This window comes from Lontra canadensis, unplaced genomic scaffold (genome assembly GCF_010015895.1).
Source record: "Lontra canadensis isolate GAN:19392208 unplaced genomic scaffold, GSC_riverotter_1.0 scaffold115, whole genome shotgun sequence".
NCBI classification, from domain to species: Eukaryota; Metazoa; Chordata; class Mammalia; order Carnivora; family Mustelidae; genus Lontra; species Lontra canadensis.
The window spans coordinates 5,291,077-5,318,268 of NW_022631109.1; the positions used below are offsets into that span (position 1 = coordinate 5,291,077).

The 27,192-nt window shown below is 46.1% G+C and overlaps 1 long non-coding RNA gene across 1 annotated transcript; it reads left to right on the forward strand.

Annotated features, from left to right (window-relative positions):
* Window positions 1-10,978: 10,978 nt before the first annotated feature.
* Window positions 10,979-12,528, forward strand: LOC116856968. The gene is made up of 2 exons (XR_004380660.1): window positions 10,979-11,067; window positions 12,271-12,528. It is a non-coding gene; the product is annotated as an uncharacterized LOC116856968 (long non-coding RNA).
* The last annotated feature ends 14,664 nt before the right edge of the window (window positions 12,529-27,192 follow it).

Here is a 27,192-nt window from a genome sequence, read left to right on the forward strand (position 1 = left end):
GGAGGGAAGAAGAAAGGAAGAGGAGACAAAGCAGCATACGTCAGCTCTTTCTACCATGCTGCATAACAATCAGCCCCAAACTCAGTAATTTTTTTTTAAAGATTTTATTTATTTATTTGACAGAGAGATCACAAGTAGATGGAGAGGCAGGCAGAGAGAGAGAGAGAGAGAGAGGGGGAAGCAGGCTCCTTGCTGAGCAGAGAGCCCGATGTGGGACTCGATCCCAGGACCCTGAGATCATGACCTGAGCCGAAGGCAGCAGCTTAACCCACTGAGCCACCCAGGCGCCCCAAACTCAGTAATTTAAAATTATAATCCTTTATTCTCATACTCAAGATCAGCAGGTCAATTGCCACCTGCCTGGCTGGGTTGGGCTGAACCCTTGGCTCCAGGTACCAGTTTGTCCAGGCTGTTCAGATCTGGTTCATCTGCTTCATCTGCCTTGGGCCATTGGCTGTTTGGGGCAGGCTGTCTGTTTTGTGTGTCCTTCCCTGGTGCCCATGTTGGAGGAGTGGTGATGAGTTGGTGCATGTCTTCTAGTAGAGACCACTGAGCATAAGACAACGGGGCCAATGCCCAAGCACAGTTCAAGGGTATAGTCATGTCATGTCCGCTAATTACCGTCATGTCCTTCCTATCTTTCACCTTGGACCCTGCTGTGCAGAGCTTTCCTTAAACCAGGTCCAGGAGGCCAGTCAGACACCGAGGTGCTTGACTTCTTGTGACAGAAGGAAAAACAGAATCTGATTTGGCTGAGCCAGTGACCAGCGGGCTGTTCTGGGATTTGCACTGAGTGAGAAGGAGGATATGGCTTTCTGAAGCCAGGAAAGAAGGCCATGAGCAGGGCAGGAAGGGTCAGATGAGTGAGGACAGAGGTCATAGCCAAGCACCGCAGGGCAGCTGGTGTGGCCCCGTGAACACTCAATGTCCACCGAAGTACGTCCTTCTGCACAGCCTGTCGCCCTGAACGGGCCACAGGCAGACTTTCTAATTTACTTTTCCTTTAGAATAACTTTTATAGAATGTTCAGATTTCAAAAGCAACACCCAGTCTCTGGAGAAAAGTTAGAAAATACTGGTAGGCAAAGCAAAGCGAAGCTAAGCAAAATTCACCCGTGTCTTACCACCCAAAGATAAGGGACTCTTCTTTCTTGCTCAGTATCCATCTGGCCTTTTCCCTGAGAGTACCGTATATTCATATATTCATTTACAAAAATTGAATCATACACTATAGCCCCACGATAACCTTTTCTTTCCTCATGTGGCAATATATAATGAATGTCCTTCCATGTCAATAATCTATAATCTCATTCGTAATGGCTATATTGCACGGACATACCGGTGACCTAATTAAGCAACATTTACTGTTGAACATTTAGGCTGTTTCTCAATTTTCATTATTTTAAACAACGGCGATGAGCATCTTTTTGGTTGAATATTCACCCACATATGCATTTACTTACCCAAGTTATATTTTTAAAGGTGGAGTTCCCTCAGGATAAGCTATGCCCATTTTTAAGGCTTTGATGTACATTGCTTAACCAACCCCAAGAAAAGTAGTTGTAAATTATACCTCAGGGAGGGATATCTAAGGGAACCCTGCTTATCTTTATACACAGCGTCTGGAACAAAGCTTTTGCACATAGAAGGAGCTTAATTAATATGCATGGATTGTAATTTGAGCATAATAAATCCAGACTCTTCCAAGCACACGATCTGCACTTCTGCTGCTATCTTGGTAGCTCTCGGAGCTAGAGCAAAGATTGACTCATAAGAATGAGAGGAAGGTCAGAGACCACGGGAAGAAGATGGCACCATGTCTCAGGGGAGTGACCATTTAATAACGCCCTAGGTCATTACCAGCACTTTCGGTAAAGTATAGTTGTTAAAGGTCCCGTTATGGACGTGTCTATTGCGATAAAAATTAGAGTCTAAATTATTTAAGACAGCCCAGTGGAACTATGCTGGGCAAAAATCATGTACATAGAAGTACCAGGGCTCAGAGGTTAAAGACCATGCAGTAAGGAATTATGACAATATCCACACTCAGAATAAACCTGATAGAATTACCACTCAAGAATACATACTCTCTCTTCAGTATCCAACATAACCAGCTGGTGGAAAACACTTCATAGAAATGTGGGTGCAGAGATAAAGGAGCCCTTAGATACAATCTGAGCTCACCCTCTAAGCTTTGATATATATATATATATATATATATACACACACAAATATTTTATATATATAAATATATATTATATAATAAATACATATTATTATATAATAAAAATATAAATATAATATATAAAATATATGTATATTTTGACTTATTTTTTACAAATCCTCAGACCAGAGAGCCTGGTTCATTTTGACAGAAGAAAGATAATCATTGAAAAACAGAAGGAGGTTTGGTTCAACCTTATAATGGTTTCTGTGTTAAGCCTCACAAATGAAAGTCTTATTAAACTGGATTTATACAGCCCCAACATCAAAGAAAGGAGAATGAAAGAAGAAAATGTATTAAAACATGCAAAAATAATCTTTCTATAAAGCCTGACATTTATGAACAGAACTCAGAAAAATACCTTAAAATTAATCTGTGGATTAAAGCTATCTGAAATGTATGGGAAGAATACAAGGATGAACGGGGGTGGGGAACAAATCACATGAAATGTATTGACATTCTAAAATCTCTTTTTCATTTGACGACAAATATTTTCCAAAAACACAAGGCTCTCCCAGTTATTAACAATTCATTTTTTCTTTACAAGCTACATTTGATTTTGATCAAGCACAATAACATGAAAAATCCTCTTCAGGATTACCTGCACAAAATTGCAGAGAGAAAAAACAGAAGATCCTATGACAATTTCAAAGACGAATTACAAACGTGCGTGCCCAGCAGCGGATAAAAATGAGGGAGAAGAAAGGAGTGATTAAGTTTTCAATTTCCCCATAAGGACCTGATGCTAATTTCAATTCACTTATTTGCTGCTTTGTAGAGGATTATTAATGAGAACAAATAACCTGATGGTATGATGATAGGAAGGTTGTGGGAAATTATTTCCCAGCGAGATTGTCATTTAGGAGCTGGGTGAGTTTCCCCGTCACTCAGAGCGTCGGTTTCTCATCTGAAAACTGGGAAGTGACCTTGACACCTACCCAGTAGGATTAATGCGAGGGTTTCAGTACATGATGCAATGTGAGCGCGGGGTATGCTGTAGGGATTCCCCCCAAAACAGCCATTTTTATTGACATGAGCGTGGCAAAAATTTATTCTCAAAGTGCCTGTAAGAAAGATCATCAATAAGCCTACCCTAATCTACTTTTCTAGACTTTGTCTTTCCTTGCAATCCTTTCATGTCTACAGTGCAACCAGTAATAGGTTCCGCTCAACATGTTCTGAGATGGAAGGTGTCCACTAGTAACGAGAATTTTTATTGAGCATTTACTATGTGTCAGGCACTATATTATCTCAAGGGTCTCCACAACAATCCTATGGGGTATGTACAATCATTCATCTTAGTTTGACAATGAAAAAAAAGATCAGAACCTAGAGGAGTTAAACAATCTTCTAAATTATTGGAAATGGCAAGGGAGTTAAAGAGTATGGACTCTGGAGCAGGGCTGCCTCAGCTGCCCCACTGAGTGAAATTAGGATGGGTGGCAAACCATTTCATATATATGTATGTTTATATAATGGGGTGTGTGTGTGTGAGAGAGAGAGAGAGAGAGAGAGAGAGACTTATTTTATTTTAAAGACCTGGCTCATGTGATTGTGGGGCCAAGAAAATGCAAAATTTGCACAGCTGGCTAGCAGGCTGGGTATTCTGGAAGTAGTCATTGTTTCAGTGTTGAGTCCAAAGGCAACCTAGAGGGGCACCTGGGTGGCTCGGTGGGTTAAAGCCTCTGCCTTCGGCTCAGGTCATGATCCCAGGGTCCTGGGATGGAGCCCCGCATCGGGCTCTCTTCTCAGTGGGGAGCCTGCTTTGCCCTCTCTCTCTGCCTACTTGTGATCTCTGTCAAATAAATAAATAAAATCTTAAAAAAAAAAAAAAGGCAACTGGAGACAGAATTCCTTCCTCTTTGGGGACCTCAGTCTTTTCCATTAAGGCATTCATTTGCTTAGATAAGACCACCCACCGTACAGAGGGTGATTGGCTTACTCAGTCTGTTGACTGAAATGGTTATCATATCTAAAAAATGTACCTTCACGGGGACATCTAGACTGGTGTTTGACCAAGCTCCTGGGCACTAGAACTAAGCCAAGCTCATAAAGAAAATGAAAACCATGGTGGTGAGAATATTACCTCCCTCATAACATTTTGGAAGGGCTGAATGAGATTGAGACCGTGTAGGCACGGTAGTATGCTTCAAGGATTCAGTATCTTGGGTTCTTCTGGACAGAGCCTGCTATGGAAGGAGCAGTCCATGGTCATTAGCTATTGTTATTAAGTGACGGAGCACATTGGAACCTAGGTCATTTGCCTTCCAGAGCTCATTGTCAACCTCTCAGCTTGTTTCGTCCGATATGATAGCCACCAGACAGATATGGCTACTAAGCCCTTGTGACCTGGCTAGTGTGACTAAAATTTAAATTAAAAAACGAAAGCAGGAAAAATTTTTAAATATTGAAATGACCTAGATTCCAGGATACGTCGAGTTAAACAAAATATGCCACCAAAACTAATTTCAACTGATACTTTTTACTTTTCTTAAATGTAGCTTCTAGAAAAATTTAAATGACACACGTGGCTTGCATTATATCTCCAATGGACAAGTGCTTTTCCAGCAACACATAGGCCTCTCCAGTGTGCATGAGGCCTGCACAGGACTTAGTCTGGGATATAAATATATAAATATAAATATAAATATAAATATAAATATAAATATAAATATATATAATATATTATATATAGGATGGGCAAGGCAGAACAAACACTGCGCCCATGCATCTTAATTTTAGTGAGGCTGCCCAAATTCTTTCTTTGAAAATCTTAACAGTAGCACCAACCACAAAAGGAAAAAAAAATCAGACGTTATTTCAGTTAAGATCTTTTGTTCATTAAAAGACACTGTTCAGGGGGTGCCTGGGTGGCTCAGTGGGTTAAGCCGCTGCCTTCGGCTCAGGTCATGATCTCGGAGTCCTGGTATCGAGCCCCGCATCGGGCTCTCTGCTCAGCGGGGAGCCTGCTTCCTCCTCTCTCTCTGCCTGCCTCTCTGCCTGCTTGTGATCTCTCTGTCAAATAAATAAATAAATAAAATCTAAAAAAAAAAAAAAAGACACTGTTCAGAGAGTACAAAGTACAAACCACAGATTTGGAAAAGATACTTGAAATTCATACACCGGACAAAAGAACGTTATATTGTTGTAGAGTTCCAGGATTTCTAACAGATTCCTGCCAATCAATAAGAAAGTCATAGAACCCAAGAGAAAGACGGGTGAAAGATCTGAACACGTATTGTAAAAAGCGGGTGTCCAAATGACCAATGAACATAGGAATTGCAAATTTGAACACAATGGCTAAAATGAAAGTGCCAGGAACCACCAAATGGGGACAAAGATGAGGCATTGTAATTCTCACGTGCCGCCTTGGATGGGGGATAAATTAGTACAGCCATCTGGAGAATTTTTTTTTTCCTTATTTCTGTTGTCTAATTTTCCTACTAAGAGCAGGCATGCTTCTCTCTCTTCTATTCAAAAAAAAGTGTAAAATTGATCTTTAACTTAAAAAGTCAGCGTTTCAAAATATATCAAATAATGAGGCAGAGAGAAGAGGGCCCTGGGCCCTGCCATTCTGGAAGGAATTGTCAGCAGTTAATTGAGCTGTAGGGAGACTTTTGCAAGCAGCATCGCAAACATGGTAGGCTTCACAAATGACAGAACACAGTGCCTCAGCTGTTTAAAGCAGGCCCCGTAGGCTCCCTGGAAACTGCAGGGTGTTCTTTGAGGCCAGGAACCAGAGGGACCCTGCCGGGGGCTTTGGTAAAAGCAGGGGTTTCCTGGGGAGGGGGGGTTCCTTTCACATTAAATCATAAAATAATTCTCTTTGGAAAAAAATGTGTCGGTAACAAATGCCCCACAGAATGAGATAGATCACTGAAAACTGAAATTTGCAAAGCTTTGCTCAGGCCTTTGATATCATGCTCTTCCTTAAATCTAAGAGTTAAGAGTTATTCCTGCCAGGCGTCTGTTTTTGAAGTTCCCCAGCATGTTAAGCAGGGCAGGAGGCCCCGCTGTAGCTCTTGATCAGGGAAATGGAGAAATGATTGTCGTTAACATAAAACTCAGGGCACTGGGATCAGCTTTCTGTCTGCTTGGGAAGCCAGCTGCTTCCAAGCTCCTCCATCCTGTGGTTCGGCTCTCTGGTGGGGTGCAAGTGCAGGGAGTTTGATCCTGGGGTGCATGGGAAATTCTGGGGATCTTTGAATTTGGATGGAGAAAAATGTATTTATGTTCACCAACCTCTAACCAAAATTTTCGCACTTCATTTTGAAAAGTAGCAACCAACCAAGATAATATTATCAGTCCCTGTTGTCATTAATAGAAGCCAGATATTTTCATATCATAGTTGTTGCAGATATGTTGAAATAAAGTCTATGCTCATACCCATCCAAAATTAGTTATTAAACCTGCTGCTAGAACTTGTTTTGTGAGGCATTAATAAAGAAGCACACATGTTACTCTGTCACAATTTTTAAAATATTTTGATAACAGTATTTCAATGTAACTCTTATCTTATGTATTGTGAGAATTTACGGAGCCCTAAGCTTCACAAGACTGTCAAAAGTGTCCCCAGCACGATAGCGGTTAAGAACCTTTATCAGGAGAAGATGAAGTGGGATTGCTTAGAGCAGAGGGAACCAAGTCGAAGAAGCAACACAGTGCAAAGGGCCTGGGCTTTGATTCTGGCACGGGCATAGCTGGATGTGGCAAGGAGAGGCTCAGTAGGGCGCCACTCTGGCAGTAATAGGAAGCACAGTCAAGGGATTGTCCCCACACTTCACAGAACCGCTTTTCTGTAAAGTGGTTCTGGAAAGTTCTGTCACTTTCTGAAGCTCTGACTTGGATTTTGGATAGATCCAAACACCCATTTGGTTTAATCCTGCCTCCATCACTCACCTTGGACAACTTAATCTAATCACGGGGTTTCCATTTGTAAAACAGTAATAATGCTTGCCCAAACATTTTTTTGTTAAATAATTTACTGGCAAATACAACGTTGAACAAAGAAAGCAAGTTACAGGATGATAGATCTTCCACTTATGAAAAATGTTTAAGGGAGGCAAAACAATGTTACATGATGTTTATAGGTAAAGACTTAGGTAGCCAAGTAGAAAATCATGCATGAGAATGATGCATGATTAAATATCAAATTTAATTTCCTAGTGCTTACAACTGGGGGATGGGGAAAACAAGTTTGGGATGTGTACAGGTGAGAGGAAACAATCAGAAACAAATACAAGATTTGATGAAGCTCAGTAGTGGGTTCTTTTTAAAGCTTTATTTAAGTGGCCTATAATAAGCTGAACATATAAAAACGTACAACTTGATAAGTTTTGATGTATGTGTACATGCATGAAACCATCACCACAATTAAGATAATGATCATATCTGCCACCTCCAGTTTCCACATGGCCCTGTGTAATCTCTCCATCCTGCCTTTCCCCATCCCTACTCCAAGATGATCAGTGATCTCTTACTATGGACTACCTTGAGTTTTCTAGAATTTTATGTCATTGGAATCATAGAGTATGCACTTTTTCATTGGATTCTTTCACTCAGCATAATTGTTTTAAGATCCATTCATGTTGGCAGATGTATCAATACTTCATTCCTTTTTACGACTGAGTATTATCCCATCATAGGGAAACTCTACAGTTGGTGTATCCATTCCCTTATTATTTATCATTTAGATTATTTCCAGTTTGGGCCATTAAGATTAAACCTGCTGTGAACATTTGTGTGCAAGTCCTTGTGTGAACATACACTATCATTTTTCTTGGCTAAATATCCAGGAATGGAATGACTAGGTTCTATAGTAGCTATATGTTTAGTTTTTCAAAAAACTGCCAAAGTGTGTCCCATTTTGTACCACTGGAAAATGTACCATGTAACATTCCCATCAGCAATGAGAGTTCTAACTATTTCACATGCTTTCCAGCACTTGGTATGGTCAGTCTTTGTCATTTTAGCCATTCCAATAGGTGTGTGGTCCAAGCTCACTGTGCTATAATTTGCATTTCCCTAATGAATAAAGATGTTGAACATCTTTTCATGCACTGATTTATCTTCTGTTTAATCTTCTTTGATGAAGTAGCAGTTCAAATATTTTGCCCATTTTTTATTCGCTTTGCTTATTAGTGAGTTGTAAACTTTTAAAAATCTACTTTAGAAATAAGTCTTCTGTCAGATACATGTTCTGCAACCATTGTCTCCCAGTCAGTGGTTTGATTTCTCATTTTCTGAATGGGGCCTTCTGAAGAGCAAAAAATATAAATGAATTCCAATTTATTGATTTTTTTCCAGTTTTTACAGTTTTTGTGAAATGCTTACCAACTCAAACATACTAAAATCTTTTGTGCTTTCTTCTAGAAGTTTAAGCCCTTTTATTTTGATTTCTAATTCATTTTGAATTGTTTTGTATATGGTTGAGGTAAGGGTCAATGTTCTTTTCACTTTCTTTTTTGCATGTGGTTGTCTAATTGTTCCAGCATCTTTTGTGAAACATTATACCCACTCCCTTTGAAATGCCTTGTAGGATTTATCAATTTACTAAATATATGTGGGTCTATTTCTAGATTCGCTATTCTTTCCATTCATATGTTTGCATATATTTTTAAAAATACTGTGCTGTCTTGATTGGTATAGCTCTATAATGTGCCCAATAAGGCCACAGTCTTATGCTTGTTGTATATATAACATCCAGGGTTTTTAGTTGTACTTTGTGGGAGAACGAAGGGAAAGCATATCTACTCCATCTTCTTGGAATCAGAAGTCCTGATGCATTTTTAAAAGCTGGCATCTGGTTCTACTTTCAAAAAAACCATTTCTCTGTGAAATAAAGGGATCTCCCCACCATCCTTCAAAAGAAATGGAAAACAAGTTTGCAGAAGAAGACAAGAGGATAGCCAAAGTTTAGACCGTCCCAATCCACCTGCTCAGACATTATACCAAGGGCCAAAAGCTACCTCTGTTTGCTAGAAATGCAAGACAGTGAGATGAGAACACTGGTGATTTCATCCACTGCTGATAGAGACCGATCTGTCTGGGGTTTAAATGGCTAAAATCTGCTTGTTCTTCTCTGCCTTGTCCGCATGCACATCTCCACTGTCCACAAACCTTTCAGAGACTCGATTTCCTTCCTTCAATGATTTCACCTCCTTTTCCCAGGCAGAATACATAAAATGAATGTAGGTTCCTCAACTTCCAGCACCAAACTTCCACTACCAATGGCTGCTGCGGCTACTTGGTGTGAATTGGAAAGAAGCGCCCTTTCCTCAAAGCTCTTTACGTTCATCTACTCCAATAGTCATGGTTACTATTCAAAATTAGGATGACACTGCAGTCAATAGTGCCCCCTGGATTTGGGAGACGCACAACCTGCTCAACACCAGAGATCCTATGACTCTACTTGTGCCTGCCCCCCTCCCATCTCCCTTTCTCAGGGTTACTACCTGAGGTCAGTCCTTCCACCTGTGCTCTGCATACCCCTCTCCTCCCATCCTGTCTTATTCCTCTTCATAAACTATTCTTGGGCATTCTTGAGCTGATCAATATTAAAAATTCCCAGCTCCTTCTTATCAAAGTCCAAATAAAACTTCTATTTCTCCAGACATTAAAAAAAAAAAAAAAAAAGTCTCCCTTCCAGTATCCTCCTCATTTCCTCCAGGCAGTTTCTTAGAAGATTTGTCTACCCTCATTTGTCTCCATTTTCTCACCAACACCCTCCCTTGCTCTTCAACTCACTCTAAGCTGGGCTCCTCCTACCATTCAATGAGCCTGCTCTAGCTGATGGCCATGCCTGTTTGGACCTGGCATTTTTCAGTCTTCGCCTCCCTAATTTCTCAAGAAAACTGATCCAGTTTACAACCCGCAGTGCTCTTCCCCGTCTTCTGCAATGCCATAGTCTCCTGGCTTTTCCTCCTAAGACTACCTGCTCCTCTTCCACCTCTCCAAGTAGAGGAGCTCTTGGGGTCCATCCTGCCCTTCTTCCCAAATGGTATTCTCTCCACCACGCAATATCCTCCATGACCCTGCTCCATTCTCATCCCCTTCCACGAATCTAAGAAACAGACTTTCATTCGAGACCCAAACAGGCACATCCCATGGCCTAAGCTTCTCCATTGGACGGTTCCGCAGGCTCAACGTATCTACACCCACACAGTTTCGCCAAATCTGCTTCTCCTGTGTTCCCTTCCATTATGTAGTTCCCCACCACTCATCCTGTCAGCCCCGAAGCCTGGGGGGTCACCCAACTCTGCATATTTCACACACCCAATTCACCACTGCCTGCCTCCCAACTGTCTCTCCAACCCTCCCTCCTCTATGCACCATGCCAAGGCCCTAACCCAAGTAACCAAAATCGAACAAGGCTCGGGAGATGCCCAAGACCAGCTGCGCCCACGTACAAAGTGCTTCGTGCTCCAGGAGCCTCCTGCTTGTGTCCATCGCTAGGTTTGAACACTCAGGAGAAAAGCGCCAGGTCAGTCCTGTTCACTGATTTCTGGAGCATCCTCAGTGCCTGGCACCGGTTAGGTCGGTAAATAATCGTTAATACGACAGAAGAACAGTGAAAGACAGGGTTCACTCCCTCTGCTGCGGAGCTGAAGCTCAGAGCCCGCGGGCCGCAACCCCCATCCGCCACACACAACATGGCGGAGATTTAGCCCTACGTCCCACTTCCGTTTCCTGTGCGGAAGTACGCCACTTCCTCTCCGGTTGCCCTGGAGTTTCTTGGAAGCCAAGAATGTGCAGGGTCTGTTCCTTTTCCCTTCCGAATTCTTGCTTCTGCCGCAGCACAGTCTTACGGAGCAGTTTCGAGGCTCTACCGCCAGCGGCTTGTTGGTGAGAGGGGGACCCCAGGGAGGACCCTCTGGGGTGTGGGGGTGGGGCACGGCGGGGGAGCGAGGGACGGAGTGGGGGAAGGTGGCTGGGAGGTAGGTCAAGAAAGTTTGTGTTGCAAACCTACCCCCAAACCGGTTATTATTGGAAGTGGCAGATGCAGTTACCGGGGCAGAGAAGATGCTTAACAGCTAGGACTTCATCGCCATAAAATGTGTGTGTGCGGAGGGCCTTAGCAGCCAGAAAAGCATTTTCTTCTCCTTTAAGATTTCTGTATTAAATGGGCCCAGTCACTACCTACACCTGCTGTCTGGTAACCTTTCCTCCTGTGTCTGAGGTCATGTGCAGCGTGAGAAGGAAACATGTTGGTTTTCCGTTAGTGGTGGGCACCATTCTTCACACTTCTCACCCTTTATTGAAAGGGCTGTGAAAACCCAAGTGCAGAAAGCACTGTTGAAGGTCTGAAAAGGTTACAGGAGACCAGAGCCATTGACTTTTATTTATTTTTTTATTTAATTTTTAAAAAATAATATTTTAAAGATTTTATCCATTCATTTGTGCGTGAGAGAGAGAGAGAGCACTGCAGGCAGAGTGGCAGGCAGAGGCAGAGAGAGAGAAGCAGCTCCCCACTGAGCAAGGAGCCCAATGGGGGACTCAATACCAGGACCCTGGGATGATGACCTGAGCCGAAGGCAGCGGCTTAACCAACTGAGCCACCCAGGCGTCCCTACTTTTTATTTTTGAGAGAGAGAGAGAGAGAGAGAGAGAGAATCTCAACCAGGGGCTCCACACCCAGTGCAGAGCCCAACGTGGTGTTCCATCTCAGGACCCTCAAGATCATTACCTGAGCCGAAACTGAGCCAGATGCTTAATAGACTGAGCCACCCACATGCCCCGACTTTTATTTTTTAAACGAAATCTTTTTTACTTGAAGAAACTTAAGGATTTGGGCATCCTAGGGTGTGCTGTGAGATCGAAAGCAGTGGAATTTTTGCCATAGATCAGAAGAGAGACGGTCACCCAATGAGTACCTCCTGACTTACAGACCAAGTGAGCACAATCAAGATCTTCTTCAGCAGCCACCTGGGCATTGGAACAGGCTGTAAAGTTCACCCTTCTTCAACCTGGTCCTCGCATCGCCACATCCAGTTCTGCCTAGTTGTTCATGTTTCTGGCCTGATCAGTTTTTGTTTTTGTTTCTGGCAGGTGCTGTGGAAGCCCCTAGGTAGCTGAGAAGTTGATGGAATCTTCTTACTGGTGCAGCTTTCACTATTGCTTGTTGTTCGAGTGTGAGATAAAGGTGAGCAGACAATTCTCGAGTGTACTGTTTACCTACAGCACACTGCAACTCGACTTCTGAAAGTTGAGAGAAACAGGTTTGCACAGTTGTGTGTGACGTAGAAAAGACATGTCATCTGATAACAGGAACATAGCTTTTATGCTAATAAAATGCTTTTAAAATTAGTCTGTGATTTTTTTGGTAATTAGCATATAATTTTGGTTATCAGTTGGTTCATAACAAACAGCCTAATTAGGTACCCCCCTGAGTCATTTATCTAAATGACTGTTGTGCTAAATTGTATTTGTGGGCATTGATCAGAGCTAATGGGAAAAAAAGATTAAGATGAAAATCATGGGATTAAAATTTTAATTAGTTTGCCCCCCTGAATAGTTGCTTGGTGTGACACAGTGATTGATTGGCTACGTATGCCCACCCAGCAAGGACGTAGCTCTACTACCAAACTTCTGAACATAGGAGTGTTTTACAAAAGACCTAATATTTTATTTAGTTATCTTTCTCTTTATTACTGCTCAACAAGTAATTGAAAAGGAAGGCAATGTGTGGGGAATCTCATAGTCTTTTGTCTGGTGATACATAGAAAGTATGAACTGAGGGCTCCAATCAGCTCAATATAACTATTTCAGACTTAGTATGTCTAAAATAAAGCTATTTCCCACCCCCAACCCCTTCCTCTCCCAGGGTTCTTTTCTTGACCAGTGGCACCACCACGTATCCGTGTGTTCAGGGCTCAAACCCAGAAGCAATCTTGACTCCCACTTTTCCTCATTCCCTACAGCTTGCCCATCAACAATTTCTGTCAGCTTTTCTTCCAAAACATACCCCAAATGCACCAACCGTTCTCATCTCTACCACCCTAACCCAAACACCATCACCCTTTACCTAGTTAAATGCAGCACCCTCTGACTCTGGTCTCCCTGTTTCTAATCTCATGACCCATTTCTACCCACCTGCCCCCTACCCCATCCAGTCCGTTTTCCACATGATAGTCAAAATGTTTGCTTAAAACATAGGTTAGGCTCTATCACTTCTCTATCTGGAATCACCCAGCATCTTCCCACACTGGTTTTTATGCCTTACAAGCCCCTGCATGGTCTGAATTCATCTGGGACCACTCCTTCCCCCTCCACTCGCTATGACCCGGCACAGTGTCTCTTTCTTCACCTGCCAAGTCTGGACAGGCCTTTGCACTAGTTCTCTCCCCTTTGACTGGAACTCTCTTCCTCCAGGTGTTTGCAGGGCTGGATCTCTCTTATGTAGATCTAAGCTTAAAGATGACCTCCTCAAATAACCCCTTCCTTTACTACCCAAACAACAGTAGGCTCCTATTACTCCCGTTCAAACCATCCTAATTTGCCTTCACCACAACACTTGTCATTACTGCTCTCTTCTTGGGTCTTCGTTTATTGACTGTCTCCCCCTGCTCCTTTGTGAATGCCGTGAAAGCAAAGCTCTTGTCTTGTGTGTAACTATCTTTGGAGCCCCATGAGTCTCCAGTGCATGAATGAATGAGTACACGAATGAAGGGATTTTGTTGGCACCAAGATGATTACCATCTCATCTCAGGTACACTGAAGGAAGGCTGGGAAGGGTCAGAGGACCAAATAGCACATAGAACAGACCTTAAAACATGAGACTTGGGCAAGGATGCAGAATGGAGAGAGGTAGGAGAAATGCTTGGGATCAGAGGCAAGGGCACAGTGAAGGTAAATGGAAATGATATCATGCAACTCTATAGATAACATCCTAGAAATCCTAACCTGTGGGGTGCCTGGCTGGCTCAGTCAGTTAAGTTTCAGCTCAAGTTGTGATCTCAGAGTCGTGAGATCGAGCCCTGTGTCAGGCTCCGTGCTGAGTGTGGAGTTTGCTTGAAATTCTCTTTCCCTTTTCATCTGCCCCTCCTGCTTGTAGGCACATGTGCTCTCTCTCTCTCTGTCTCTCTAAAATAAATAAATCGTTAAAAAAAAAAAAGGAAAAGAAATCCTGATGCTTGCATAAATGTGCACTTGCACCCGCACACTCACACACAGTCTGGCTAAAGAATAGTGACTCTCCACGTTCTCTCGGTACCTGAGTCAGCCTGACATCCTGCAGTGGTTCTGTTACACCGCCCGGTGGGGTGAGCCTGAGCCCCAGTTTTCTTCAAATAGAAAGTGAAAGGCTTCCTTGGAATACTGTGTAACTTTAAAACTCAAACTTTACTGAAAGTGGGTGTGTGGGATTCCCTCCTCCCTGAGGAACAAGGAACCTACTTTTTGCCTTGACCCTTGAACCTAAGGCCTACATCCCAATTTGGTGATTCTACTTAAATGCCATATTTTGTCTAAAAAGCACTTTACCAAATTATGCCACCCAGTATTTATATTGACAACCAGAGAACATGTCAGGAGCAAATTCTGTAAAGCCATGCCGAGCGAGCTCAGACCTATTCTCTTAACTCTAGGTTGAATTTGTGGGAATGGGGTTGAAGGAGAGAAAGTGTCCAGGTTTAAAAAGATGGGGAGGGAAATGGAGCTTAGACCATAATCCTTTCATAAATCCTTCTCACCCCCAGTTGGTCAGTAAGATCCCTGGGATTGCCATTCTCTTTCCCATGCACCCCTTGGTCGGACCTTTTGTTAATCTTTTTCCCCCTTTGAGGCTAACTTTGACTTTTTTAGGAACTGAAATGCAGGCTTTGTTGAGACCCACGTTGCATGTCGATTTCATGTCTCCTAGTCTCCTCCAGTCTGTGCCAGATCCTTAATATTTCCTTTGTCCGACCTTGTCACTTTTGAAGAAGTCTGGTCAGCTGTTTTGTAGACTGTGCTTTGATTTGGAGTGGTCCGATGTTTCCTCATGATTTAAACTAAGGTTTTGACGTTTCTGCAAGAAAACCACACAAGTGATGCGTCCTCCTCAGGGTACCATATCAGGTACTGTAGGGAATGCTAGTATGTTTTTTTCTGGTGGTGGTAATCCTGCCCGCTTGGTTACAGGGGTGTCTGTCGGACTTTTCCCTGTAAAGTGGAGAATTCCAGTGGTAGTTCCTGTAAATGTGGGGGGAGATGTTGGGAGACTCCCTTGGCATTATTGGTAACGAGATGTTCCGTGAGGTGTACGTTGGGATGGAGGTGAGGGCGGGCATATGTTTTGTTCTGTGTGTATCCCAAGGCTAGATCAGAACTTGCCATGGTTATGCTGCATGAATTCAGAGCTAAAGACACCCATGCCGCTGTGAGAAAGAGCTGGGGCTCCATCTCGAAACACACACGGGAAAATAACTGCCCGTTTCTATTGCGTATGGGGGCGGTGTATGTTGTTAATAAATGGAGTCCTTTTCATCCATGGGTTTGTTCAGCAAATGTTTAGCAATAAAGGCTAACATTTTTCAAGTGTCTGCAATTTGCCAGGCACTGTACTAGGCTCTGCCTCTATTATCTTGGTTCATACTTGCAAATCGTTAAAGTAGGTGTTATTGCCAGCTTTACAGGTAAGGATCCAGAGGCTTAAGGAAGCAACTTGCTTGGAGGCGAGTGGGCCTCGAATCCAGGGCTAACTCAAGAGTGTGTGCTGTTTCCGTGGCACCAAGCTTGCTGTCCTCCAGTGTGCCAAGCACCGCGATCAGTGCCGAGGATACAGAGGGCAAGGTCCACATTTGGGAAGAGCTCTGCCTGGCACAGTAGAGGCACAAAGGCCCAGGGAAGAACCCTCACTCAGGGGCGGGGGGGAGGGGGTCACCCTTTGATTCCGAGGTGCAGTTCCTCAGCCTTGAGAACCACTGAGTTGGTTTTTCTCTGGTCTTTACTGAGTCAGCGTGGACTTGGCAGGTGCCATAGTCAACCAGAGAAGGGAACTCATGCTGCTGCTGTGCTCGCTCTGTTTTTCGTTGGCTGTTATTCATCTCAGCCACCCCATGAAATGGGTATATTATGTTCACTCAGCTCGTGAGGAAACCAAGGCTCAACAGGGCTAAGTAAGCCCCCCCCGCTTGTCACCAGCTGGTAAGTGGCCTAACGGGAGTCTGATCCCAGATCCTACGATTCTGCAGCGTATACCTGGTCTTCAGCATGCTTTGCTGTTCCTGGGAGTCCGGATTCCAGCATCCCCCACCACTGATGGGACGGTGTGCCTGTGGTCTTCTGATCTGTACAAGCGATGATTATGTTTATGTCACGCCTCATGGACGCTGACGGCAGTTCACTGGTAGCAAGTGGTGTGGGTTGTTCTTTTTTCCCCTCAAACCAAAAGATCTTTGTGCAGCTTTTGCTTTTTTTAAACCACCTCCTCCCACAGTCAATCCATGTCACCAGAAGGAAATTGGAAAGTGATGATTCTGAATCATTTGCGACATATAAAATGCTACTGTGTATACAAGCACGCTTCCCTAAGCAATGCGGCATATGGCAAGTCAAGTCCCCCTGTTCCCCGGCTTTTGACAAGAGCATTCAGCTCCTCCCGGAGTCAGTGCTTCACGAATAGCATCCAGTGCTGCTGCTAACAGTCTGTGGCCTTCGCGTCTTCGCCTGCACAGGAGGGGACGGGAAAGGTCTGCGATTCTACCGCTTCCATTTTGGCATCTCCCCAGCTCTGCATCGTTCTTCTTTGTGTTGCCTGTTGGTTTTGAAAAGGTACAAGCAAAACAACTCTGCACTCAGTGTTTAGAAAACAAAAAGGAAAACCGATTTTCAGCAGGCCTGGAGAGTAGGATGGGGACACCAGGCAGCTGGTTTAGTATAGTTATTCCGTTCTGTCCCTGCCGTAAATGACTGGGGTTCATCAATTATCTCGCCTCCGCCGCTGCTGTTTAGAGGTCGTGAGAATGGCCAAAAGGCGGGATTAGCAGTGGCTGTGAAGAAGAGAAGGTATAAGGATTTGCAAGATGTTCTTGTTTGTCTCGGCTTAGTTTGGACTATGCCAGACCCTGAGGCCGGGACTCAAGGGAAGTAATTCATTTGGGAGTTACAGGAACCAATGGTAGGGAATTAGGGAGAATGAGCTGGGAAGGGGGAAAAAGCCAATAAAGGATGTGTTATCAAGCCAGATGCCACCGTAAGGACTGGAGTTTAATAATCCCACTGGGGAATCCCACCGGGGAAACTGCCCTAGAGCACATATCGGAATTATCCAGTGTTCCCCCATTCCAGCTGGGGGAGAGAGCTGGGGTATTTACACACCAGCTTCTCAGCGCCAGTGATTGAGCGCTGCTCCATGAGGTGTGCTGGGCACACTGGTGGTTTCTGCAGCTTGGGAGGAAGTTCTCAGGCAAAGAGATGCACATGGTGGCCATTGAAGTCACCCAGTGTGGATTGATAACTGTTTGCTGGTCCTGCTGAAAGCAGCCACCAGTCAAGAACGTTCAGGACAGACGGCAGAAATTGCAAACCTCAATTTGATAACTGCCTGGATGCATCTTTTCCCAGGGCTGCCTCTCATGAGGAAACCACGCTCTTAGTAGAATCAGTTGAAGGTCCTGGGCTCCTTCCAGCGTGTCCTTTCTTGACATCCATTGCAAACTGTGACTTTTTCATTTTTCCTTTTGTTGGCCTTTCTGAGAGCAGTAGTGGGGAAATCAAGGTAACCAGTGTGCTACAAGTCGTGTATGATCATGAGGACAAAGTGTAGTGTCATTTTTTGATAAACTAGAATGTGAAGTCGGTCATTTCCCCTAGTGCCTGGCACACAGTAGGTACAACTGCTTGTTGAGCAAGTTGGCAGCGCCATCTTTTTGATGTTATTAAGCTTTCTTTATGTGCTATTCCTGCTAAAGGAATTGCATTCTGTGACAAAGAGGGGTTTTTCTCCATTACTCTCCCCTTCCCACCGTCCCCGACAGCCCTTAGCTTCATCCACACCCATCCCTTCTCATATGTACGTACCATCCCATGGTCCTAAAAATAGGAGAGTCAGGTCTCTTTGTGTGTGGTTTAAGAAGATTTAATAAAAAAAAAAAAAGATGATTTAATTTATTCCATTGTAAAATTTATATATATATATATATATATATATATATATATATATATAGTAATGCAAGCTGATTTTAGCAAATGTATAAATTACAGAAAAGTGGGAGAGAAAAAGAAGGAAAAAACCACATGGCTCTACCACCTGGAGAGAACACTATTAATATGTTGGTGTATTTATTTCCAGTGTTTCCTGTGTGTATTTTTACATAATTTTAATGGACAATTTTAAGTCTCTTTTTACTTAACATCATAAGTAAATATTCTTCCTATTAAATTAGTGTTCTTAATATCCTACACTTTGTAAATATCTTCTTTGGAAGTTGCATGCCAGTCCATTTCCCTGCTGTACACCACTTAGCTTGTTTCCTGTTTTCCAAAACTCTAAGTAATGCTGGGATAAACATCCTCTACCTGTATCTCTACTGGCGTTGCTATATCTTTCTTTAGAACAGAGTCCCAGAAATGGAATAACTAGCTCTGAAAGATACAAACTCTTAATACACTTCGGGAGATTTCATTTTGATTTCTAAAACTGTTCAGCCGTGACTTCCATAAAAGAGCCCTGGAAAAGCTGATTGCCTCAAAGAATTTACTTCCAGTTTTGAAATGTTTCAGACCCAGAGAGTTAGCATTCAGCTTAAGTGAGCACGGAAATCTTCTGTAGCGTCTCCACCTTAGGCCTCTTCCCTCCCTAATAAAATGCGACAATGGCATTATAAAAATCCTTCTTTGGTAAACAACGTCTTTTTGTGTTCTCAAGGATTAAGTCGTTCTGGCAGGTATTGGGTTTATGCCTAGAATTATGTGTAATTTTTGCATGCCTATTTATGACGCCTTAAGGGTTTAGCAATGCCTTCTGTTTTTTTGGTGCCAAAAGGAAGTCCAGATTTCATGGCGGTAAAACCTCATTTATAAGTCCATGTCCTGCCTGAAAGGCCAGAACTGGACCTTCACAGGCACTGCTCCCAGGGACATTATATGGATAAGGAGTTGTCTTTCTAAGACTGGTCTGGCCTGGAAAGGACCTACCCAAATTTAGACAGTTTGTAAATGGAGGGAAACCATGGCATTCATAGATGTGAGCTTTCAGGCATAATGTAATATCAGACTCTCCAGGAGATACAATACCCAGGAGAGACAGGGTTGTAGGATGGTTTGGAAAGTTACGGAACACGCAGACTCCTTGATCTCATGTACGCAACATTATTTAAAAGAATGAGTCTGGCACCTCTGTATTGACAGGAAAAGATGCCCATGTTTTTTGTTAATTCTCAGTAGCAAGTTGCATGGTGTGATCCCATATTTGTTAAAAAAAAAAAAGGCAAAAATTGGGTTCAGGGCAGATCTTTGATATATGAACCAAAAGAAGCCTGTGTAAGGACACACATGAGACTTCAATAGCTCACGAACTCAGGAGTGCGGAATTGAGTTAAAGAGCAGGGAGAAAACTTTGCTTTATACAGTTCTATCCAGTACCACGTTACAATGAACACGTGTTACTTTTGAAACTTAAACAAGGAAGTAAACTAATAAATAAGAGTGTCAGAGAATGGACCAGAATGAGGAATGAGGCCAAGGAACTCGTTCATGGGTAGACGCCATGTAGGGCTCTCTCTTGGCAAGGCTGGTGCGTGCTCCCCAGGAAGGCCCAACTTTCTAGAAGAGGAGTGTCGAATTGGTGTGTCCCTCCCCTGGCAGAACTTAGAAAAATCTCGTGTGTTGGTGTTCACCTGCGGCGTTCGCGAGGAAAGGCTTCTGGAAAAAAATCATCGGAATGATCCAGGCAGTCGGGAGTTGCTATCCTGCCTCTGAGGGCGTGAGAGAGCGTGCCCAGCAGGGGAGAGAAGAGCATCCTTGAAAGGCCCCAGAATGGAAAAGACCAATCGAGCCTCAGAACCAGAGGGCACTGCCTGGCCACCCGTGAGGCCTGCAGGCCCGGCCCGGAGCTGGAGATGGTTCCTGGCGCCATCACTGCCTTTCTTCCCTGGGGAGCTAGCGCTGAGGTGCGTGTCTTTGAAGAACGATGGATCCAGAACTACACGGCTCCCGAACCTGATTTAGTTTGGATCCTATTTGTGAATTAGGGTGTGTTTACCGTGAAAGGGTGATTTAGATGGTGACGCGTCTGCTGGATATATAAAGGATAATTGAATCTCAGAGTCTGTTAAAGGCTGCTGTCTTGCATCCTGTGGGATGACGTGTTATTACAGGGGCCCACTTGGCTCTCGTGTTCAGTGTCTTCTCTTCCCTTCCTCCCTTTCTTTATTACCTTTCAAAAATTAGATTTTCTGGGCGCCTGGGTGGCTCAGTGGGTTGAGCCGCTGCCTTCGGCTCAGGTCATGATCTCGGGGTCCTGGGATCGAGTCCCACTTCGGGCTCTCTGCTCAGCGGGGAGCCTGCTTCCCCCTCTCTCTGCCTGCCTCTGCCTGCTTGTGATCTCGGTCTGTCAAATAAATAAATAAAATCTTAAAAAAAAAAAAATTAAATTTTCTCCTTGCCCCATCAGAAGTCGCAAAAATCACCTCGGAGGAGAGTCAGGCTGTGTGAGGGGAGCCCCCCGGGGGAGGTGGCGGTTCAGCAGGGGCGCTCAAGTCGGCCACGGACCTTGAATCTAAGCCTCAATGTCTCCATCTGTCACGTGTGACAGTGTTGACTTCTTTTTTTCTTCTTCTTCTTTTTTTTTTTTTTTTTTTTTTTTTTACACTGTTGACTTCTTAGTTGTCACGATGACACCTGGGGCTGCGCAGAATGGGGCCCAGCCCTTGAGGGAAGTACCTGTGGGCTGTTCTAGTCAGAGCCTCGGTCGCCCCCCTTCTGCCAGAGACTTGCCCGGGTTCATTCCTGGGGCCTCCCTGTTCCTCCTCTGGCAGTGGAACGCCTGACCGTTAGTTGCTCCAATGAAGCGTGCAGGAAGCAGCAAGAACAGCTGAAATGCAACGAAAATCATCAAAGTGACCCTCCCCAGTTCCTCGGCTGAAGCATAATGTGATCCCCCCCCACCCTCCCCCCGGGGCAGGGGGCGCTCTCCCCAGGAAGTGGGGCTCTTCTCTCCAAAGGACTTGGAATCTGCTCCTCGGGGCTGCACGGACTGGCCAAGTTTCCTGGTCTGATCTGTGCCCACACTCCTCTGACGCTGGCCAGGGGCCCTGGCACAGCCCCGCCACACGGCCCGCCAACTCGAAAGGCCCTTTCTTTGGAGCAAATATCATCGCACACATCGCCATCAAAAAAATGAAAGCGTTCCCAGTGGCCTGGCAGCCGGCTTCCGTCAGGGGCCTTTCGAAACAATTTCATGCCCGGAGAATGGCAGGAGACAAGGTCTTTCTATCTGATCCGCACACCAGGCCGGCGTCGGGTTGTGGGGGGCCTGCTTTCCTCTTCCCCCCGGCACCGCACAGATCGTTGTCACCGTGTTGTCTCTCTCTCTCTGAGCAGGACCAGGCAGGCAGGCAGGCAGAGGGATATATTTCAACTGCCCTTGACTCTGTTTATAATCACAAACATGAAAGGAAGGGAAAGAGATTGAGTTTAGAGAGCCGGTTCTTTGTGTCGTCTAATTTATCTCTCTCCGGCAGCAGCGGGCTGAGCGGGTTTCCTTTTTGTTTCCGACGCGGGAAGCTGAAATATGAGTCCACGCTGATGACAGAATAAAGGGATTGAAAGAGGCATAAATCTTATCTTCTCGCAACCCTGGAAGACCAGCTTCTTGTGAAGAAGGGGATTATACTTCTGTAATTAACTGCTTTGCGGCTCCTGGTGGGGGCTGCGAGCTGAATAATAGCGCCCAGCAAAGTTGGGGGAGAGGCAGGCGGGCGGGAGCAGCAGCTGACTGTGAACCACGGTCCCAGGGCCCCGCTCTCCGAGAGTCGAGCCGGGAGACTTTTGTCCCCATCCATCCACATTCGAGGCAGAGAGAATAGGATTCCGGAACAGACCGCTCATGGAGACCTACTCCTCTGTGGGCAGGTGGCTGCCAGGACAGGAGGGGCCTTGAAGGCCCACGCCAGGTCTTTCTTACACTCCTCTGTGGTCTAACCTAGTGCTCGGTACCCATTAGATGCTTGTCAGAGGTGACTGCCACTTATCAGCCGTGAGATCTTGGGAAAGTTGTCTGATTTCTCTGATCGTCAGTGTGACCTTCCACAAAACACCCGGGGTGGGGACTCTCCTAGACTTCTTGCGAGGAAGAAATTAGATCATGAGTCTAAACAAATTATTTATCATAGTGCCTGGCCCATGGCAGGTGCTCAATAAATGATAGCTATTATTATTACATCGTGGAATATGAATCGATCGCAAACTCGGCCATTGTAAAAGTCAGCATCTGTGAGGCTCACCACGCACAGGTACAGATGCACACACGAGTACGTCTGTGTCCGAGTGTCCCATCGGCAGCCTTCTTCCCCTGTGTTGTGGGGGACAGAATCGTCTCAGAGTGGAGCAGTGACCTGCTCCAAGTAAAGGGCAGACGTGGAGATCGGAGGCCATGTCTTCTTCCCACTCTCTCTCCCCTTGTCCCTCGCCTCTCCAAGCCAGGCTCACCCTTGCTCATCCCCCTTCTCTCCTGCAGTCCCTCTCACTCCCGACCTCACCACTCCACCGTCAAACCGTCAGACCACCTTTGCTTCCTGAGCATCTTCCTGGCATCACTGAGTCCCAGAGACTCTTCTTAGATGTTCCTCAAGTGTTCCTGTCTTGATCCCAGTGCCACTCACGCTGGCCCAGACCAGCAGGCTTCGGGCAGCAAGGGGCTCTCGCGCCGTGTCTCAGGGCCAGGTTCTCTTTCCTTCTCTCCATGCCAGGATCAGATGCGCCGTCCAGACCCCCCTTGCCTATCCTTCCCCGCTGGGGAGCAGCCCACACCCCACTGTGGGTCAGAGCAGGAACACGTGCCCTTCCCCGAATTTCTTCAGCTGATCTGCCCAAACTTGTCTCTTCTTCCTCCCAGGCAAAACCTCCTACCCCAGCTGAGCCTGCCTCAGTGTCCCTCAAGTACCAGCCCCTAGCCACTCCGAGGGCTCAGCATGTTTAATCCTTCATAAAGACACAAATGTCTGACATATGCTGCCCCATTCCAGGCACGAGGAATGCTTGATAGAGCCATGGGGTAGAGAGATCATCTGTTCTGTCTACCCATTCGATGGATAGAACAACCTGCAGCCCAGAGAAGTTTTGGAACCAAGTCTCACACCTGACCCTTCTAATTTAGGATTCGGGGCTCCTCCGTCAGACCCATAGGTGGCCCTACCACCCTCAGTGATGAATGGTGGCCCCAGCCAGGGGACGGGGGGTGGGGGATGTGGTCAGGACTCAGCCAACACGTGGGCCCCGTGCTTGTGTAATTCACCAGAGGGACAGCCTGAAGGCCCGCTGAGGACAAATGACTTGAGTGAGACACTGGGGGCGTATGGTGGGCAGAGGCTGGGTTTCAGGGAGAGTTGGGAGATTGAGATGTAGGGGATCATCGTGGAAACCAGCACCCGTACGGCAGGTAAAATTGGGACTGGATACCAGTCCAAGCAATGTGCTCTGGGAACATAGCAATTAACTGGTAGGAGATGGGATCCAGGAGACCTTCAGGGAAGAAGTGGCCAGAGACCTGGGTCTGAAGTAGCAGAAGATAGCATTCAGGGGAAAGATATTCTAGATGGAGGGAGCAGCATGACAGGAGCATGGAGGCCTGGGAGCAGGAGCAGGACAGCCTGAGGTGTGCCTGGCGAACAGCACAGCTGGACAAGAAGGAACCTTCCAGAAACAGAGAAGTCTGGATTCAAGTTCTAATGCTGCCTCTCAGGATTTGGGCAACTCACTACCTTTCTGCATCTTAGTATTCTTTTAAGTGAATGCGCAGAATGACATTACATGCTTCCTGGGGTTATTGTATGGATAAACCAAAACAATAAGGCACCAAATACAGGGCCTGGCTCATGGTAGGAGCTCATCGAGAGGTCCGATGTGGCCGGAGCTTAGGCACTGTTGGACCGCAGGGACCAGCAGAGGCTTGGGGGAGGCTGTGTGTTTTCTTTTGCCTTCCAGCGGGCTCTTCCTCCTCCTTGCAGGACCTCACCAGCTGGCCTGGGAGGGCTGCTTGCCCACTCGTGGTTGCCAAGATGCTGGCCATTCCCCGGTCCAGAACGATCCTCTGGTGTTGTCGTCAACCTTGAGCCCTTTCCAGCCTGAACACAACTGGTGCTTGTGTTCCAGGTCTGGTAATGCTCACTGGCAGAGGCCGTGTTTGGGAGCCAGAGCTGTATTGAGGTAGAAACAGACATGGAAAACAGCTGCCCGCTTCTCTGCCTTGGTAAACACGCATCGAGCCCTGGAGCTTTGGGCTTTTCGAGGGAGCAGAGACCACGAGGCAGGCGCTGCTTGCTGTGGCTTGGAGGATAAGGGCAGACTGTTTGCTCCGGGCATGTGCCAGCCTCCTCAGGCTGGGGGTGGGGCTTCGGAGTTGAGGGATGGAGGGAGTTAGAGGCCCTCCTCCTCCTCTGGGCTTCTCGGTCTTTGAGAACCCTACAGGTACTTTCACCATGTAGTAGCTGTGGGACTTTGGGTCAAGTTTTCAAACCTCTCTGGCCAGTCAGTCAGCAAAGGCAATTCCTGGCATGTCCCTGGATGGCATTCCTCCTTCGTGAGTGCTTGCCAACGTTACCCAGGCATCAGCATCACCTGGGTGGGGCTAATTAAAAATTCAGATTCCCAGACCCATTTCCAGACTCACTGAGTCAGAGTCTCTGAGCCAGAGCCCAGGAATCTGCACTTTAACAACCTCCCCAGATGGTTCAGCTGCCGTTATCCCAGAACTACATCTAGGAAGCCACTATCTGATTTCCAGTGAGTTCCCTGGGAAACCAGAGAAAGAGGTAGTCAGAAGGAGGGGGCTGGTGGATGAGGCCAGCATGCTTCTCCTTTTCACATGCACTTTTTGACTTTGGCTTGGAAACATGCTCTTAGATGCCATCCCTCCTCAGTGATATAAAGAGTAAATACCCCATCCCCTAGAGTTACCTCATTTGCCACCCATCCATCCATCATCCGTCCACCCCTCATCCATCCACTTACCCATCCATCTGTCCATCCATCCACCTACCCATCCATCTGTCCATCCATCCATTCATCCATCAGCCCTCATTTCTGTGTACCTACTGCTCTGTGCCCTCTGTGGCTGGTCTTTGGAGACACAGGGAAGGTTTTCCTGGCTGTAATCCCTCACCTGGACAAGTAGACGTACAAGTCATCATAACACAGGAGGATTCAGTGATTGATGGTTCAAGCAGATACAGTGATGGCACAGGGGACAAATGATGGAGAGAAGGAGGCATGGAGAGAAGGCATGGAGGGAAGGTCAAAGAAGTGCTCATAAGACAGCAACTTGTGAGTGGGTCATGAAGGGGAGGGAGGAGTTAGCTGGATGGAGAGAATGAGCGTGAGGGGGTCTAGGAAGGTGGGTGAGTCCTCTGATGAAATCCCCTCCCCTCCATTGTGAGAAGCCTCTCCTCAGGCCATGGAGCCCGAGTTGTGATGCTGATCTGTAGTTGTAACCTCTAAACTGAGCCCCATATCCTGGCATTTCTGGGTGAAAAGGGCCCACTCTCTAGTGTGTGTGTTACAGGCTCACGATGGTTGTCTCTTACACGGTAAAGTTATTATGGAACTGACAGGTGAACAGCCATCCAGATCGAGAGGCACAGGATGCTTCGAGAGCCTGGGGTCAGGTACTAGCTCTGCCTGCCACTCACTCAGCAACTGTGGACAGGTCTCTGGCCCTCTGTTTCCCCAACCCCAACATGGTGCTCCTGTCTGGAGCACGGCCCTGCCATCCTGGCCGCCGTACACTTGTCATCAACAACTCTTCTCTCCACCGCAAGCCCATCTGTTGGAGCACATGAGCCACACAGCATCCCAGAGGTTCGGTGGGTTTGTTTTGAACCCCCAGCATATCACCCGCAGCCCCAAGTGGCGTTTGGTAGGGAACGTGCAAGGTGGACGCAAGTCTGAAGGTGGCGCTGTGGCTCCAGTTGTGGCTCCACTCTCTGGAGCAGGACTGTGTTCTCGGGGTGTCTGTGGAAACCCAGCAGGGCTGATGGCAGGTTTTGCTCCATCTTGGGGCCCTCCCAGTTCAGCAAGCTCTGCTTATTTGCGGGAAGCAGCGAGGCCAACCCACTCGGGCCTCCCCACCTCCCGGGCGCCTTCACACAGCTTCAGAGCTCTCTGTTTCTCTCTGGCTCTGTCCCCTAGGGAAGCCAGCCTGCTGTTAGTGGCACGTAGGTGGAGCAGGGCTCTGTGCCTGGGTTTCCCGGGAGCCTGGGTTTCTGGTGCTCACTGCAGGCAGGGGGCCCTTGGCTTGGAGCTACTGGCTGAGTCTGGGCCATGATGTGTCATGATGATGGGTTGGGTCACAGCCTGCTTGACCCCCCGCCGTAGACCCCATACTCGGGTGATGCATTTGGTATTTTGAAAATACTCCACACTCTTCCTGCCTCCTTCTCTCTGTTTTTTTGTTTTTGTTTTTGTTTTTGTTTTTTTTTTGGGGGGGGGTTTCAGTGCTTAGCTGAGCCATCTAATAAAGAACCCAGGGGGAGAGAATGCTGGGGGGCAAGAAGAAGGAAAGAGGAACGTGCTGATATTTATTAAGTGCATGCTGGGTACCAAGCACTTCCTTCCACAAGAACTAGAGCAGCGATTTTTAACCTTTCTTCCAGTGGCGTACGCCTTTCCCTCCCACAGAATCACAGGTGAACCCCGCCATGGAAACCAAACACAGGGGCAGCAGCTTGAGAGGGTTGGGGTGGGGCACCCGGGCCCTTGACCCTTCCCCTTTCACCCCCTTCCCTCCTCCTCCCCCCTGCAGCCCCTTTGGTGCGATCACAAAACCTGAATTGA